Here is a 17,284-nt window from a genome sequence, read left to right as displayed (position 1 = left end):
TTGGTGACCCCTGGTCTAGACAGATCAACATGACTGAGTTAACTTTATTAAATGCAAATGAAGAGCACTGTCTAGGGCTATGCACACAGACAAGCCTGGGCCCTTATACAATAACGTTCGAGAGGATTCTTCTTTCAGTAATTCAAAAGATTCCTGGTGTGATTATCATGATAATTAGCCAAGCCGGAGCGCCTCTCAAAGCTGTCTACACATTTCTGTTTCACAGCCACATCTCTGAGATATATACTCTGGGGGAGAAGCTAAATGCTACATTTTTAACATTGAACAATCTGAAAATCACGTTTTACCATAAAAGTGAAGTCTAAAAATATTATTTAAAGAAATGTGAGACAGTAGAAATGTAATGATTCATTATCAATCATAGCCTATGGTACCAATATGTTAGTGAGGCTGAGGTAAAGCCCAATATGAACACTTAGCAAATAATGGCTGCATTCCAAATTGAAAATATGGTGATATAATAAACATTGGCATGCAAACAAATTACTATAACGTCTGTATTATGTGTTATATGATGCAGAGGAAGCACACATTGACTAACAACAAATAGGTATTGGAATGATGTTTGGTGGATGAATGAATTATGGTGCCACCATGCACTTCTGCATGCGCCTGTTGGGGGGCGTGAGAGACGCTACCAGCTTCTTATTATAATTACATCGTCTTGCATAATATCAAAAATCTCAGAGGGTGGGAACAGTGTTACCTCACTGATTCACAAGGGGGTGGGACTTGGACAGCGTATATGATTGGGGACAAATGAGATGTTAAACCATTTTGGAGACAACAGTGGTGGAGATGTAGCCATCCAGGCGGACTGCCCCAACTCCCTGCGATGGAGAGGGGATGTCGCGGGCTGTGGATGTGGAGGACAGCCGTGTGACGATATACGGGGAAAGAAAAAAAGGGAACCCGTTAGATTTAAACAAATGGACGGGGCCAGCGGGACGTCACGATGCGCAGTCGCCACAAAGCTCAATACGCCGCTCATGAACGCGCTCATTTGGCTCCCAGCATGCTGCACGTCCGGAGGGACCGCTGGCTACCAGGAGCTCATCCAAACCAAGTGCAACCCACCCTGCTGCAAATAAGGAGGACACAGTAAGAACCCTGTTTTGTATTTTGAGTGATTTTGTTGAATATGAGTTCAAAACCTGCAGTGGGGGATTTATATTGCGAGCTCAGGCGCGTTTACGCTGCAACACACTGTGTTTTTCGCCCTGTTGTGAAATAAGAAAGGATCTGCAGGCCGGCCAGATGGTTTACACTCAATCTACATTTTCTTTCGGAGAACCATGTGCTGTTCTCAGACCAGTTTGAGGTCTGTGTAAACAGAAGCATCTGAAATAACAACGGCTGAACATCTCGTGATGGCAGCAGCACAGACGTGAGTTTCACTTGTGGCTGCAGACACTTTTGTTTGGCACGAGATACTATGTCCAAGGGAGTCTGCTGAAATCTGAGCATCACTGTGAATCCAACCAATTTTAGCACTGAGTTTAGTGGCCTTTTCTCGGACTTTATTCACATGTGATATTCTGTCTCACATGATCCCTTTTGATTAGTTTTTAGTCATCTTTAATTGTGTAAATGTTGATATTGTACAAAGGAATGTGCATGTTGCCCTCCGATCTCTCTAAGCCTGCCCATTTAAACAGTCCTTTAAGAAAATGCCACAACAAGGACAGTTTTGTTCTACTTTATTAGCCTAACTTCAAATTCTGCTTCAATGTCTTTTACATGAATTAAGAAATGTTGAATTTGAATCTGTTGAGGGATGCTGACACCAGATCAGCCATATATTGTGTTGTTAAACCAATAACACACGTTAGATCCAAAACGGCAGACTTTTATTTTTATTTATTTTGTTTTAATACTACGTCAACTCATTGTAGAAGAGGCTCGGCCTGTGGCGGTGTGAGGGGGGCCTCGGGCGGTGCAACCTTTCCCAGCAGCGTTGTGTTGTGGCCCGTTTGCTGTCAACACATTACGCGTTGAACAGGCCAAGCAAGGGGAAAGCATGTACAAAAAAAATGGAAAAAAGAGAAAGGTGATTATAGGCTACATGAACGCAGCGGCTTCCTGCAGGATTATACAGTACGTGCCAGCATTGGAGGGTTCTTACATAAGGCCTGCTTAATCTGTGTGAGTGGGTAGAAAGACTCCATCTCATGCGTGTTTCTGTTTTATTTCTATAGGCTAGTTTTTACTTTTCTATAGTAGGGCTTTTGAATACAGCGTAATTTTAGTGGAGGCGTATTCATAATTACTGCGCAAAACTGTAGCTGACAAAGTAGTGAAGAAGTTAATTCACTATTCTTTTGGACTTTATTATCAAATGCAGTATTGTTTATCTTATTTGTATGAAAGGAAACAATATTTCCAATTGAAAAGGGACTTATTTTCCTTCATCACTGTCACAAACAAACAGCATAACTCACTCCTGGGGGCCAGGCCGGATTACGCAAAGGCAGAATAAATCAGATGCTTCCCAAAATGAAGACGTGAATCGGAGCTTTATCATGACTCTGCAGTTAGACGGAACAGGTGAATTCAGTTTTTTTTTAAAGACGACCCATAGTTAATGACCTCACCACCAAGTCCACTTTTAAGTCTCAAGTGACAGGTGGCAGTGGATAGACACACGTCTTTAACATGTTGAAATGTGACGCTGAGAGTCTGCAGCAGCATGGAGCCTCTATGCAGTCAGTGGAGCTGCAGGTGCAGGGCCCCCCTGCAGAGCAACACAAAGTGGATTAGTTTGGTGCTTTCTGTGACCCATAGGCACGTTTCCCACCAAGGTGTTTTCCAGGAATAGAGGGAGAGAGGAGAGGAAATGCTCGTGTGTTATTCAGCGTGCATTTCTTGGATATTCCAGGTGATTTATGTCGTCATTCTTTCTTTTTCTCCCTCAGAAACTTACAAACAAAAGCGCGAGAAATGAAGACGAAACTGCTCCCAACCGCCTGTCAGGTGAATATGAATCTTCTCACTTTTTATTCGCCATGGTTTTACTATTGCTATTCAATCTGCATATATAATTAAAATCCATAGTAGGCTATGTTGGTCTTGCGCTACACACATATAGAGGAACAACCCGAGCGAGCACGCAGCAGCAGCACGCTGTGTGGAACTAATTGATTACTACAGGAAATCATTTTAAAATCCTTTCGGGATCCTTTTCGTGGACGCGAGGGTTCCGCTCAGATTTAGCATCGTTTACAGCAGCCTTTCATGCTCCTGACAATCTGTTAAAGTACAACATGTTCACTGTGTTACTGTGAAGGTACCTTTAACCTAACGTGCTATAAATTCCCTACACAGACCATAAGGTGTTTTTATTCCTTTAGTAATCATTATTTCTGTAGCCGAAATTAAAGTAAGGGGTTTCAACTTTTGGGCAATGTTGGTTTCGTTGCCTGAATCCAGGAATACATCAGATGTACATTTAAAGGAAGTTAAAGTTTCTACAACAGTTTTAATTTAGAGTTAGGCTATGAGTCGTATTTAATATTATGTTACATTCAGGTATGCTTAAAATGCAGCTAAAGTATGCAGCTGACAAAGCTCTGAATAACACACATAAAAAACAAATAGTGTTGTACCAACATAAATCCTTGTCACAGAAATTACTAACAAAAATAAGTCGAATTTTAGCATTTTAAAAACACACATGGACTTGATTGGGAGAAATGTGTAGCCATTAAGGAAATTAATTTGACTGTAATCCAAATTATATTCACATACACCCACTAGGAAGGACAATAAATGGTATGTGGTTAAACACTATTATGTGGTATTTGAAATAGAACATTTATAAAAAGGGAAATTCACTCTTTGTATAGGAGGTAAACCTATAGCTGTTGACGTGGACGCTGGACCAGAGAGCTCGTGTTTAACCGCGTGTGTGTCACAACCTGCAGACGCAGAACAGCAAAGTGCTCCCACTAATGGATGTCTTTTGGCAACAATCCAAAGCATTGTGTGCATCCTATATAATTCATCCCTATCTTTGCCCTTCCAGAAAGAATATTTGAAGAAAATGTAGGCTTAAAATATGGAATTATGTGCAGGCAACAATATCTTAATCTGCATTTTAGCGCATTTCTACAATGAGAGTTCTGTGTTTTTTTAAATTTTTAAATTTGTTGATGAAGGCAGTGGCCTATTTTCACGATGCTGTGAGAAAGAACAGCCTCATAATGGCGTGTGTGTGTGTGTGTGTGTGTGTGTGTGTGTGTGTGTGTGTGTGTGTGTGTGTGTGTGTGTGTGTGTGTGTGTGTGTGTTAATTAGGCATCACACTTCGCTGCATTAATTGAAAGCCAGCTATGGGATTGACGTCATTCCCCTCTCAGCCAAAGGCCATTTTGTATTCAAAAGACAAACAAAATAAAAAAAGGGATTTGCAGTATGTACGTTTTATAAAGTGGTTGTATTTGTTTGGGTCTCTTATTTTAGTATTTGCAGATAATTATGTGATAAGGAAATGATGTGCAAGCATAAAACATTTTGACATGAATATACTCCAAATACTTAAAATCGAACAAGTATCTACTAGAACGTAATGTAAAACAAAATGAAAGCATAAACATTTTCATAATGTAAATCAAAATAATGATATTAAATGTTTCCACAGTATTTGAAACCATTTGATAAATGTACTATATAATATAGGTTATTTTAAAATCTAATCTGTTTTTCGCTGTGAGGTGAAATAAGAGTCTTTGGTATGAGACAATGGCACTCAAATGTTCTTTTGAACTGCTATTTTAAAAAAGAAATGTTTGAAACGTGCAGAAAAATCTTGAGGTTTTAAACTATTTATGCCAGTATACTATTTGAATAATGATCAGATAAACTTCTGAGTACATGTTTATCTGCATGTACAGTTAACATACTTCCAGATTCGACATTAAGTTGACTGAATAGACTACCTTCATTATATATTAACCAAGTATTTACCTTGACTAAAATGTGTTTGTGTTAAACTTTCGAGGGATTTCCTCCTTATATTCTGCTATATTGTAATATTTCTTACTATTAGCTATTGTGTAAATTATTCCCTTCAGTGCTATTTCATCCCGAGCTTCTGATGCCCCTCATAAAGATTTTTATCGTTGTTTTCTTTAGTTCACTGGATAGTCGGCTATAATGCTTTGTTTTGAATTCCTATAAGAACCCATTCACATTTCAGTCATATAAAAGACACTTAATAGCTTGGAAAATGTGTTTTCCCAGCAGTATCCCTTGTGAATGTTTAGTCATGCTTGTTTTTCATCTCATTTCACTGAGGCATTTTTAACACCATGATATAAATCATCTGCATTAACACTCCAGATTTATGACCATTATTGTCATTACTTCAACCTCTGGAAAACATGTGCAAAACAGAGTAAAGAATCTTTATTTGAGTGAATTTAAAAGCATTTTTCCGTGTCATTGTTTGCCCTTACAGGTGTGTCGGAGGCTGTGTGTGCTGCGGACAGAGAGCTGTGTTGCAGGCCGGAGGGGTTGTCTGTTATCTTTGGTTATCTAGCTGTATGAGTGATGCACATTTTTCATAAAGCTAGATAACCGAAAGTAACAAGAATCCCATTACACGCCTGCACGGAGGCAGAAGACTAAATTTAAAAAAAACATAAAAAGAACCAGGAAGGGGCTCGGACGATGGACGCTAAGCGATGATGCGAAGGTATGATGCTGTGTTACATCAAATCTGATAAAAGGGAGGGTCGGGTCTATCATCATTTGCAACACAAAAACAACTATACTTACTACAGAAAATGTTATTCATTGTAACATGTAATGCTGCAGTGACAGGGCATAGATGTGCTGTGTGTGAATAGTGCTTTGCTCAAATATCCACTCAAACAAATCAATATATCCTAAAATGAATATGTACACCTTCTCCCACTAAAAATATATAGCAAAAAATGACTAATACATCTGATAATTTTAACTTCAAAATGTACTTGTATCTCCTGAAACACTAAAGTCTTCGGTGTAACTTTTATTTAACCTTAACTTCTCTCCATAAAACAACACCCTATTGAATAAATAATTTCATCTACTGTCCAAACATCTCATTTCAGGAGGAAATACATCAAATTAACAAAGAACCATGTTAAGGAAATTAATAATTCAAACCCTCTTCTGAGTCTCTGCAGTGAGTGATACTGGAGGGACGAAGGTCTTTGCTGTTAGACTGTAGTGCTGCCTGTCAGTTAGGGGCCAAGCATTGCTGAAGGAGGCCAAATTAGATGAGCAACAGTGTGATAGACAAATATTATTTCTACCACCTTCTTGTCCTACCGATCTATCAGTAGAGAGGTCAATTGTGTAATTACTTTCTATAACTAAAGTACCTTACACAAGGAAAGGTCTATTCTTGATGCACTGCGGCCCAGAGATCTATGGCCTTTACCTAGCTGTGTGTTTTTTCTTGTAGATTAGAGGCCTTTCTAATCACACATCAAATCAAATTCTATTTTGGTTTACGGTTTTGTTTCTGAAAAATGTCTAATCAATGCAAGTACAAATTAGTAAAGAGTAAAGCGATTAGCTTTAAGGAGCTACAGCCAATTTAAGAAGAAGCTGAACTATTGAGTTTAAAGTTGTAAAGTGCTTGGATAAAATGTTGAGATAAATGTAAAAAAATGATATCCTATAGGCCTTTCCTTTTCTTCAGCCTTTCTCTCTCCGTTTTACACGCACAAAAACAGTGTACACACTGTTCATACAACACACACGCACACACACACACACACATAATCTCTTTGTCTAATTGCATTTCATTTGCGTACGAATTTGGCCGCAATCGGATTCTAATTAGCCTTCATTTTGCCTTTTTAATTGAAGCCAGATAATTGGCTACATTTTGTTTTTAGCTCAGTTTTCTTGCTTGAATCTTTTTTTTTTTTTAAGGGGAATCTGTTTGTTGTTGAGTCGTTAGATGAGGCGTTAACTACACATGGTGGAGACACAAATACACAGCCATCCCCTCCTAGTTTGAGGGATTGCAAGATTCACAAAGGGGTGATTATGTGCATGCAACTCTCCTGCGGTTTTAGAGAGCATGTCCTACAGAGGCAGTGGTGGTGAGAGAGGTGAAACAAAGACAGGAGCACCTCGAGAGGCAATTAGCGGCACTTAGCCATCATTTGGAGCCTCTCCTCTCCAGTTGATGCTCTTCTGCAGTTGATTTTCTGCCTTTCTTGCTAAAAGAACATAACAGGCTTTGTCTCAAACAAGTCAACAGTGTGTCATCGGTGGGCACAACGAGGCAGTGAGGAAAGATGGTGTGTGTGTCAACCCATCTTGAGTGACTTTGTCAGTAAAAAAAACTGTAAAACGCTCAAGCTCCCTCAATTGCCTTTACTAAAATCACAAATGTATTCATCTTTAAAAGACCAACACATCAGTAAAGATAAGACCGTAAGACATTTACATATACTGAATCGATATTAAAACTTCTAAATTATGCTTCCCATTCATTCATCCCTAATGCCTGCAGTTTAATTTGTTATATGCAAGATTAATTAAGCCTTTTATGCCTTCAAACCCTATTTTATTGTTGGCAGGAAAAATAGGTTGAAAGCTATTTTTCTTCATTGACAATTAGCCACATGCACTTTTTGACACTGTACTTTCCCAACATGCCTCCTTTCTTTTGCTTTCGCCCCTCATTCATTTAATTTTATTCTTTTCGTTTTTTTCCCAGCTTGGATTCTCAGATGGTTGGTTCTGATTTGTATGCATTTGCATAATGAATGTCATTTGCATGCTCAGGGGCAGACCATACCATGAGAACGGCTGTGTTGGTTGTTTGTGTGTGTGTGTGTGTGTGTGTGTGTGTGTGTGTGTGTGTGTGTGTGTGTGTGTGTGTGTGTGTGTGTGTGTGTGTGTGTGTGTGTGTGTGTGTGTGTGTGTGTGTGTGTGTGTGTGTGAGTGTCATGCATGGGCACATGTGTGCGGTGTATATTAAGCACATGTAAATTACACGTTTTTACACAAACAGACCATCACAGGGTTTTGTTTGTTTCGCGCCCACACTGTAAACACTTTGTTCTTCCTCTCTGACATGGGTGTGTGTGTGTGTGTCTTGGAGTGTCCATGTGTGGGAGAATTCCTCCTCTATGTGTGGTGCATGTAGGGCACCAATCTGACAAACATGCCTCTTTCTGTCTCTCCGCCTCTCTCCATTCTGTCTTGGTAACCGTTCAGCAACATACTGAGAAGAATGAAAATACAAGAGTCACTCCTCAATCCCATAATCCTCCTCTTCTCCAACCCCTCCCTTGCCAGTTTGTCCTCCTCTCCCACACGGCAAGTCACAGTCCTGCCACCATCTTAGGTGTTAAGACTGGCACAAAATGGCAGCTGTAGCTGGGAGAACGTGGATAGCGTACACTGCACCTTCCCCCACTCCATGTTGGCCCTGATCCTTTCCGCGCCATTGGTTGCCTCAAGACAGTGTTAATTACTGCCAGTGTGTTAATTGTAGAGATCGCCCCAAGAGACGTGCAAAAAGGGATGAGATAGGAGGAAACCGTGGAGCCGGTGGCTTTTGAGTGTCGGCAAGCTGGCATTTTCGAGGGCAGCTGCGATTCGTGCGTCGCTTTCTCGGTGCCCGTCGTCACGCTGCAGACGCTGACGATCGACCATTTTGTGGATTTCCAAGACGCTCGAAAAAGTCTTCCGAGTGTTCGGCATCTGGGACTTTAATTAGATTGTTCTTTTGATTACAAAGAGTTAGAATTTTGCTCCACTAGCATTTTTTCTTTGTGTGTGGAGCATTCAAACGATATCTACGCTGCAGGCGAGTGCACACAGCTTTGTTTGATGAAGTGGGAGAAAAAAAAACACCTACATCCCTGACATTCTCAAAGAGCTGTAATTAGCAACATGGTGGTCTTCACAAATCTGTGGTTTTTGTCACACTGTAGTTTTCTCAGATGTGCAACACACTCCCTATTGGCTTGTAGAAGAATATTTCTTGCCACGAGTGATCAGCAACCGTCACTCATTTTTGGACTGGAGGAACGTCCTAACTTTAAGATTTTGTTGGACTCAACATTGAAATAATCTAAAAAACATCAAGTTTGTTGCTGTTGAGTGAAAACCTTTAGTCTCCAACATACAGACACATTTTCTGGCCCTTTTTATGCTCTATGATAAAGCATTTTTGATGTTGAAGCCAGTTGGTTGTGAAAATTGTTTTACAAGTCTAAACTTTTAGAGTAGCATAGGATCCTTTATCATGTAGGAAAACAATTAAATCTCTCTTGTAAAGGGTTAGAATTTCTTTTTTCTCACTGGCAACTTAGTCAACCTTTTAAATAGGGTAGTACGATAGCCTCCTTCGATGTGGTTTTTCGACCTGCAACTCTCACCCTGACAGCCATGAACGAGGGTCCGACGATGAGTTGAGGGAGTTAGTTAGTGAATGACTGAGGAAGACTGGAGGGAGGGGCGGGGGGGGCGGGCGGGCAGACAAACAAGGAGAGGGAGGCTGCGACAGTGAGATCTCAATAGTGAGAGGCCTTCTTTGTGCTCCTGTGTGAGGTTTATCTTGGAGGGGTGCAGGGGGCACTGAGAAAGGAGGGGAAGAGGAGAGGGTGGGGATCCTATCCTGGGCCCTCAGACAAGCGGCACATTGTCCTCCCCAATGTGTGGCGGCACTTGTGGCGTAACGCCATTATTTAGGCCAGTGGAGGGGACGGGGGTCTGGAGACCAGCTTAACCAAAACGCCAATTAGAGCCGGATCGTCCTGATTAATGGACGAGGGAGATTGGTAAACAATGCCGGCCATTGTTAACATTACCCCACCACTCCTCACACACACATACAATCCCCTACCCCTCAGGTTTCTTTCACACAGCAGACCATACTGCCTCTGACACACACAGGCACACACAGGCACACACAGGCACACACATGCAAACACACGCACAAAACGTGTCCGTCATGCCAGTCTTGCTATGCTGCTCTTGCATTTGTTGCAGGCAGCCTCAATGTTAAGTTTGGCTTGATCTTCATTCATAATTTTCTCATAGATTAAAGTCGATTTTTTTAGATTAAAACTACGTTTGTGACAAAAAGTTTAACATTTCGTCAAACTAAAATGTATGAAAAAAATAAGAATTACAGTTTAAATAATCAGAAGACATGTCCTAATGTATTTAACATGCACATAAAATTAAGCACTGCATTTAAGTTGTACATGGAGCAATGAAACTGAGCGTCTTTCATCAAAAGCAGCGCTGGGCTCATATGTTAATCACACACCATGCGATGCTCGGCTCTGCATTTCAATACGTCCTACTTTATTGTTTTTTTTAAGCATATGCGCTGAATAATTAGCCACCACATAGTCCAATCAGGGGCATGCCAATGTGGGGTTGCTATGGCGACCCCATCAGTTCTTACCAACCTCCACCCCCCAACTCCCTTTGCCCTCCACCCTTATGTCCCCCTCCTACTCCCCCGGCTGCCTGGCTGCAAACAGGACGGGGAAAACTAAAGCGTGGGAAAAAACACTTTGGTGGATCAGACAATGAAAGTGGGGGTGAGGAGAAGGGGGGAGAGAAGAGGGAGAAAGAGAAGGGAGGAGAGGAGAAGGAGAGGAGGAAGGAGAAGAGGAGATTAGAGGAGAGGAGGTGGCATGTTGGTGATTGGAAGAGCAGCTTGTGTCTAGACTGGCAAATACAGACATGGTGGTTCTGGAGTTTAGTGTTTTGGGGTTTGGGGGGGGGGGGGACACATTTGATCTCGTCTGGGATGGTTTTGTGTGTTTGTTCCCTCTGTTATTAGTGTGCCATCTATGGGCAGGGAAAGGGAGCTTACAGTAAAGGCCACTCGGAAAGCGATATACAGTAGCAGCGAGCTTTTAAATAAATTACGCAGGGATTAGCTCAGAGTCCGACAAATATTTGTGCCATTGGACAAAACCCTGATGCAATCCTCCAGGGTGGGCTGGCAATATGACCAAAATATTTTATGAAGAGATAGCATGTTTTATTGTTATTCAAAAAACTATGGTTTAATTTAAATAACCACATTATGCCTATAAATAAAAGAGGAAAGTACTTTTTGTATTCAGTTAAGAAGTTGAAAATTGAGAGATGCAGTGAGATCCCGGTCCTAAACTGTATGTATTTGTGCATTCTGGGGTATGGGAGAAGGTTGGAGGAGATGGTGATGTGAGTGTTGCCACCAGCTACTGTATACAGTGGTGGTGGAGAGTACAATGTAAAAAACAAAACATTTTCCCAAATATTTCACACAAGATTTTCTGAGATATGAGTTGTGCTTGTTTTTATCTACTTGGACGGTAACATTTGTACACCTTATTTAATTGAATATCAATAAGATTCCATTGAAAGACAATACATTATCATATTCAATTATAGACCCATCTTACTAGTTGCAGTCTAACGTTTTAAGAGCTTTAAAGCATAAATAAAAAAAGGTGATTTTTTTTTTTCCTGTTCTCTACAAAAGCCGACGGTTTCTAAGCGTGTGTCATGGAGGACACGCGTGTCAGATCATTAATTGCATGTGTCGATGCTGTACTTTTGATCCTTATTTACCAAGATAATCTCTTGGGAGCTAATCTCTTTTATAATGCTCCTATTCTGTGCAATGCAGACTTTCTTTTTAGATTTGTAGGGATTCGAGCAACCTATTTCAATCAAATACAGCACAAAATGGCCAACCATACTCTATTGCTCCAAATATTGCAGTAACTGTACATCCTTTGATCTTTCTAGATGAAAGTGTAGAAGATGTTGCTGTTATTTATCTATCAGCAACATTTAATGATTGTTTTGAAACGTAAATTCTGTCTCCTCTTAAGGTTTCTCATCAGTCTGGATTTGGGAATCATCGAATCCTTGCCTCTCCGCTCCTTTGGACTGTGACTTTGAGTCCAGCGATGTTCACTTCACACAGGAATACATCATGAACAGCTAATATAATGGAGGACACACACTGATTCTATGAAAGCAGGAGCGGTCTCTAACAAGCTCTTAAACTGGTAATGGATACAAAAGTGACTTCAACAGCACAACATCTTAATCTGACTGGTGAAAGAAGATTGATACGAGTGGACAAACAGACCTTCGGCTATTATGACGGTGAAACTGAGAGTAAAGGACGGCAAAGTGATCTCTGTGTGTGTGTGTGTGTGTGTGTGTGTTTGTGTGTGTGTGTACACAATGTTTTTGTGGACTGCTCTGCACAGCTGTTCAGGTGACATCTGCACTAGATTTTCATGTAGGTCAGGGCTTAGATGACTCTTCATCACATGCACACACACACACAAATTCAGCCATTCGAGGTTTAAACTAAAAAATGATTTTAATATTTTAAAAATATCTGCAGTGGTATTTTAAATGTTCTGTATTAATCCTGAGTATTATTAGTATTCAATGGCATTTAGTATTATTCTCCTTTAAATTAGCCTTTTATCTTAGGTTTAATATAGATTTGTATTTTCTTTTGAACTGTCTTTGTTTATACTTATTATAGCTAGCACTTAGTAGTATTTTTGTCTCATGTAAAATGTTGGTTGTTTACAATCAAATTGTTGACAATCTGTGACTGGATCACCTCCAACATTTGAAATAATCTTTTTGATGAAGGGTTGTCAAAAATGTTTTATGGTCAAGATCCATCCACGAAGAATTGTATCTCAATCATTTAGATAGTTTTGACCTTTTAATTCATTATCTCATAACTATAGATTTTCTAATGTACATCTCTATATCCCTAACATGCTAAATATTTTGGCGGTTAAGCCATCTGTCAAATACATCACATTTCATTTGATCTTTTTCATTTTGTGTACAATATCTTCAATACATTGTGATTTTATTTTTAGTGTATGCATTTAATCTTAGTATTACTGCAGAAAGTATTTAATGCAATCAAACTTATTTTTTGATATCTATGCAAAAGAAATGAGGGTTTTTTGTTAAGTTTGCACTATTTGTATGAATGATTGCACATTCATTTTATTGTTGAGTTTGCACATCAACAGCTAAATGTACGGGTTAGGGTTGTGTGGGAGAGTTGTGGTATTTTACCAAAATGCACTATATGAGCGCAGTTGCAATGTGTGTACTACGATGTTATCGAAGCGTGTATGCCGTAGGTTCATTATAAACAGTGTTTAATGAGATGATTTAATCAGCTGTTAATTGCACAGTCAGCCTCTAGAAACTGAAATCTGGATTTATTCCACATTTCATTTGTCAAATCAGCTCCTTTGACAATGTGATATGAATAATTCAATGCATAGGAATTTGTGTTGATCTGATGTGGAACATGAATGTGCAATAGATTTGATGCAGTTTGAATACTAGTCAGTGGGAGTAATTGATTATATTACAATGCACTATGAACTGCTGTTTTAGGAGTCTTATAAGCATGATTTGCACTTGAGCTGCTGTTCATGTGCTCAATGTTTTAACTATGCAATTGTTTCTACGGCAGTTAATTTAAATCAATAAAAGTATTAATGTTTACATGAAACAGTTTGTCTAAGTGTTGATTTCTAATGTCTATGTGTTATCTGTCAGAACGCACATTTTGTTTCTCCTACACTACATCATCCAAATACTGGTGTTACAAAAAACAACAAAAACCAAGTGTTGCACATTTTGCCTGCCAAAACATGTAAATCCATTTGAAGTCATTTGACATCGCTAACGAATCAGCTATATGGTGTCTGAGCCTTTCTGTTCCCGTTTAGTCCCTGAATCATGTAAAGACCCTCACTGAGTTCAACAATTTAGAAACTTTGGACTTCTGTCCCAATCAATCACACATTTGAATAACTCTTAATCAACCTGTAAGTGGAGATATGTGTGGGAAGGATGTAGGTTGAATTCCAACCATTGTAAAATGGATCATTTGGACTAATGGTGCCAGTATGCACAAGAAACAAAGAGCTAAAGACCAGGGGATCTTAATGAATAAAGAAAGTTGTCTGTAAATCTAAAATAAAGATAAATAAATTACCTTCTAGCTTAATTTTAATGAAAGCACTTGGCTTCTGAAGGCAGTCTGAAAAGTATTCAAGCTCTCCAATTGTAGGTTAAAAATCAGTTATTAATACATAAATGGCTAACGCGGTTTCAACTCAACAAGACTTACTCGAGGTAGTAAGTCTTAGATAAATATACATTTGAATCTGAGCTTTATTATTATTATGTTAGTTTTCTAAAGTCATTGAGATAATAATCGTTTAGAGAAAATCTGATATTAGGACTTGGTATATTTACACAATGAGAGCCAACTATGAGGATCTGCCGTCATGAACCATTTGGAGTAAACTATTTCGAAACACGTTTGAATTTGAGCCGGCTGGTTTTATTTCCTCAGGATCAGGACGAGGTTGTAGCCAACTACATTTAATGTAATTTAACTGTACAGGTTAGCAAACCCACGTTAGAAACATCCAGAGGTGGAAGCTGGAAAGCAGGGAGCAGAACAACACGCTCACATGAACACTGACTCGATCACTGATCAGTGTTTACACGCGCTGTACCCTTGCAGAGTGAAATCAGAGTCACATCTGGATGTTGAGTCTCGCATGGCGCGGCACAGCTGCTCTTCAGGAGGCGCAGGACAGTGGATCCAGCTGCTGCCGTGCTGCATGCAGCATCTGGAAACATCTGTAGGGACGAGATCCTCGTTCAGCTCAAAAACAAACCGGGTTAAAGGGCTCGAGGAAAGCGGTTTCTGAGCTTTGGTTTTACGCATGATAAGACGGATAATCGTTCATAGTGAGCAGTTCTAATTGTGTAAAGCACAAGGCTCCTTCCATTCAATACAGCAAGAAATAAATGATTAAGACAGCAGTGACTGAGTATTACATTATTAAGAAAGGCTTATTATTTTTGATAATTGTTTTGTCTACCAGTGAAGAAACTCAAAAGCAAGAGAATGCCACACATTTATGATATTTTATTAACCCTTTATCATTTTTTTAAAAGAGACGACAGTTTGGCTATCTGTACCACTACTTTTCAAGTTGGAACAACAACAACAAAATCACAGAAAACAAATGTCAGCTTTGTAGCGATTGCAGGAAATTTGACCTTAAAAAGCAACCTCAATAACTTACTGTATATGGGCAGGCGTATCAATGAGCATTTTTAGTCAACTATGATTGGTTTCTCTGAACTTTGTAACCTTTGAGTATAATTCAACAACTTTGCAGTTCTTGTTATTTTTGCCTCATTTGTTCCACTGAACTGTTACCATTAAGAGCATACTCAACAAACCTCCTGTGTTTTGTATGAATAAAGTCATTTGAACAAAATTACATCAAACAGCATGTGGAAAAATCTAATACAAAAAAGATCAAATAAGCACAGTACTATCAGCTGTAGAAATGTTACAGTAACTTATGTTACAAACACCTTATAATAGATATAATTAGTCTATTTCCAACAAGATAAACAACTTATCAACATTTGTTATTTTATTCCAGAGCATTTGCAGTACATTTGAAATGATATTCTTTGAGATTTAAACCAAACTAAAATGAGACTGGCAGTGTATTAAATAAGTGTGAAATCCCACAGTTACTTATTTACCACTGTAGATCTTGTAAACAGGATAATGAGTATTGTTTTACTAACAGCATAAATCCTGAGTGAATGTGAGCGGGGGCCACATGACAGGTAGCCCTCTGCTGCAGAGCGGCCTCCAGACAGCAGGAAAGTTACGGGAGCCGTCTGATTATAATAGAATCAATAACAAAACAAAAGCTCCTGTCTGGGAGGGAAATCGTGGGAAGTGCCGCCGAGGGCCTGATTAGCATTCTGTGTTGCGAGTCCCGTGGGCCGTCTCCTGGAGCCCCACAACCCAGGAGGGAAGAATGGCTGCGCGAGAGGGGAGGGGAGGGCAGAGATGGAAGGGAGGTTGTAGAGGGCCAGACGGGGGATGCGGAAAGTCAAGGAAGACAGCTTCACAAAGACAAGCATGCTGCTGAGGGGGGAGAGAGAGGACGGGGGAGGAGCTGGAGGATTTGAGGCTGCCACCGTGAAATCAGCCGGTGTGAGGGAAATGGGTTCAAGTTCAACAGCAAATCCTCATCTGGGTGATGAGGTGATGAAGACAAAATGTCTCTGGAAGAATGCCGTCTGACTTGAACCGCCTACACCCCCCCCCCCCCCGCCTCTGTTTATATCTGTTACTGCTGTAACTCACTTTATGCTCATTTGATTTCTCTCATTCTCTAAAGCGTGAAGGTCAAATTCTTTCTAAAACTTAATTTGAACGCACCGTATTCACATGACTGACGATTACACACCAAAGTAGCGCTGCAACCAAGGACTATTTTTATTATCAATTATTCAGATTATTTCCAGTTTAATAAGATTATTCTTTGTTGTAAAAAATGCCTGTCAGCCTAAAAATATTCAATCACATAAAAAGAAAAGGACCAACAAGTACATCATTTGATATCAACCCTACTACAGTTCTCTGCTATGCAATCTGTTACAATAATGTTCTCAGTGTTTGAATGAGACAACTGGGACTGCATTACCATTACCGATGGTAACCTGTAGCATCATTTATCTGTCATGTGCTGAAAGTCTGAATATCCGACATTTCCTAAGATATGCACTTTTTTTACGAGTCTTCTTAATAACATACATTTCTAGATAAAAGTGGAGAGCAAAGATCATATCAGAAACACGAAATACGTTAGATGTAGGGTTTAACAGAAGTGTCTCTACTTCACTTCTCAATCATTATACAAATGTATTTGTCCAAATTATTTGTGGTGAGACATCATTTTATTTATCTAGAGTTATGGTAGAGATTTTTAAACAGGATTTATCATTTAACCACTTGATACATATGATACATAATATGTATCGAACTAGGTTCTAAAGAATTGTGAAAAACTTGTATTTTATATAAATTCTAGCATCACAACTTGTGACTTAAGCTGCACTTAAGATACACTGCATTACAAAAAGGAAGCAAACAAACAGTCCTGACAATGTGAAGAATGCATCCGGCTATAAAAAGCAGCTGAATATATGGAGGTATAAACAAACAGCTTAGAAACACAGAAGAGATCAGGGTCAGCCTGTCAGCCTGTCAGAGGTCAGAAATGAAGTGTGAAATGAAGAGATCTGACCTCGGGGCAGACGGACAAAGGTCACTTCCTCCCTAATTCAACACCTCACTACACACAATTGACTGTTCGAATGTGTGTGTATGTGTTGCTCTTT

General features: G+C 39.6%; 1 long non-coding RNA gene across 1 annotated transcript; it reads left to right on the top strand.

The window, feature by feature from the left end:
- Positions 1-811: 811 nt before the first annotated feature.
- On the top strand, positions 812-13,561 carry LOC117542684. The gene is made up of 4 exons (XR_004568467.1): positions 812-1,122; positions 2,937-2,994; positions 5,478-5,714; positions 11,881-13,561. It is a non-coding gene; the product is annotated as an uncharacterized LOC117542684 (long non-coding RNA).
- Positions 13,562-17,284: the final 3,723 nt, after the last annotated feature.

This window comes from Gymnodraco acuticeps, unplaced genomic scaffold (genome assembly GCF_902827175.1).
Source record: "Gymnodraco acuticeps unplaced genomic scaffold, fGymAcu1.1, whole genome shotgun sequence".
NCBI classification, from domain to species: Eukaryota; Metazoa; Chordata; class Actinopteri; order Perciformes; family Bathydraconidae; genus Gymnodraco; species Gymnodraco acuticeps.
This window is presented reverse-complemented; position numbering and strand designations above follow the sequence as displayed.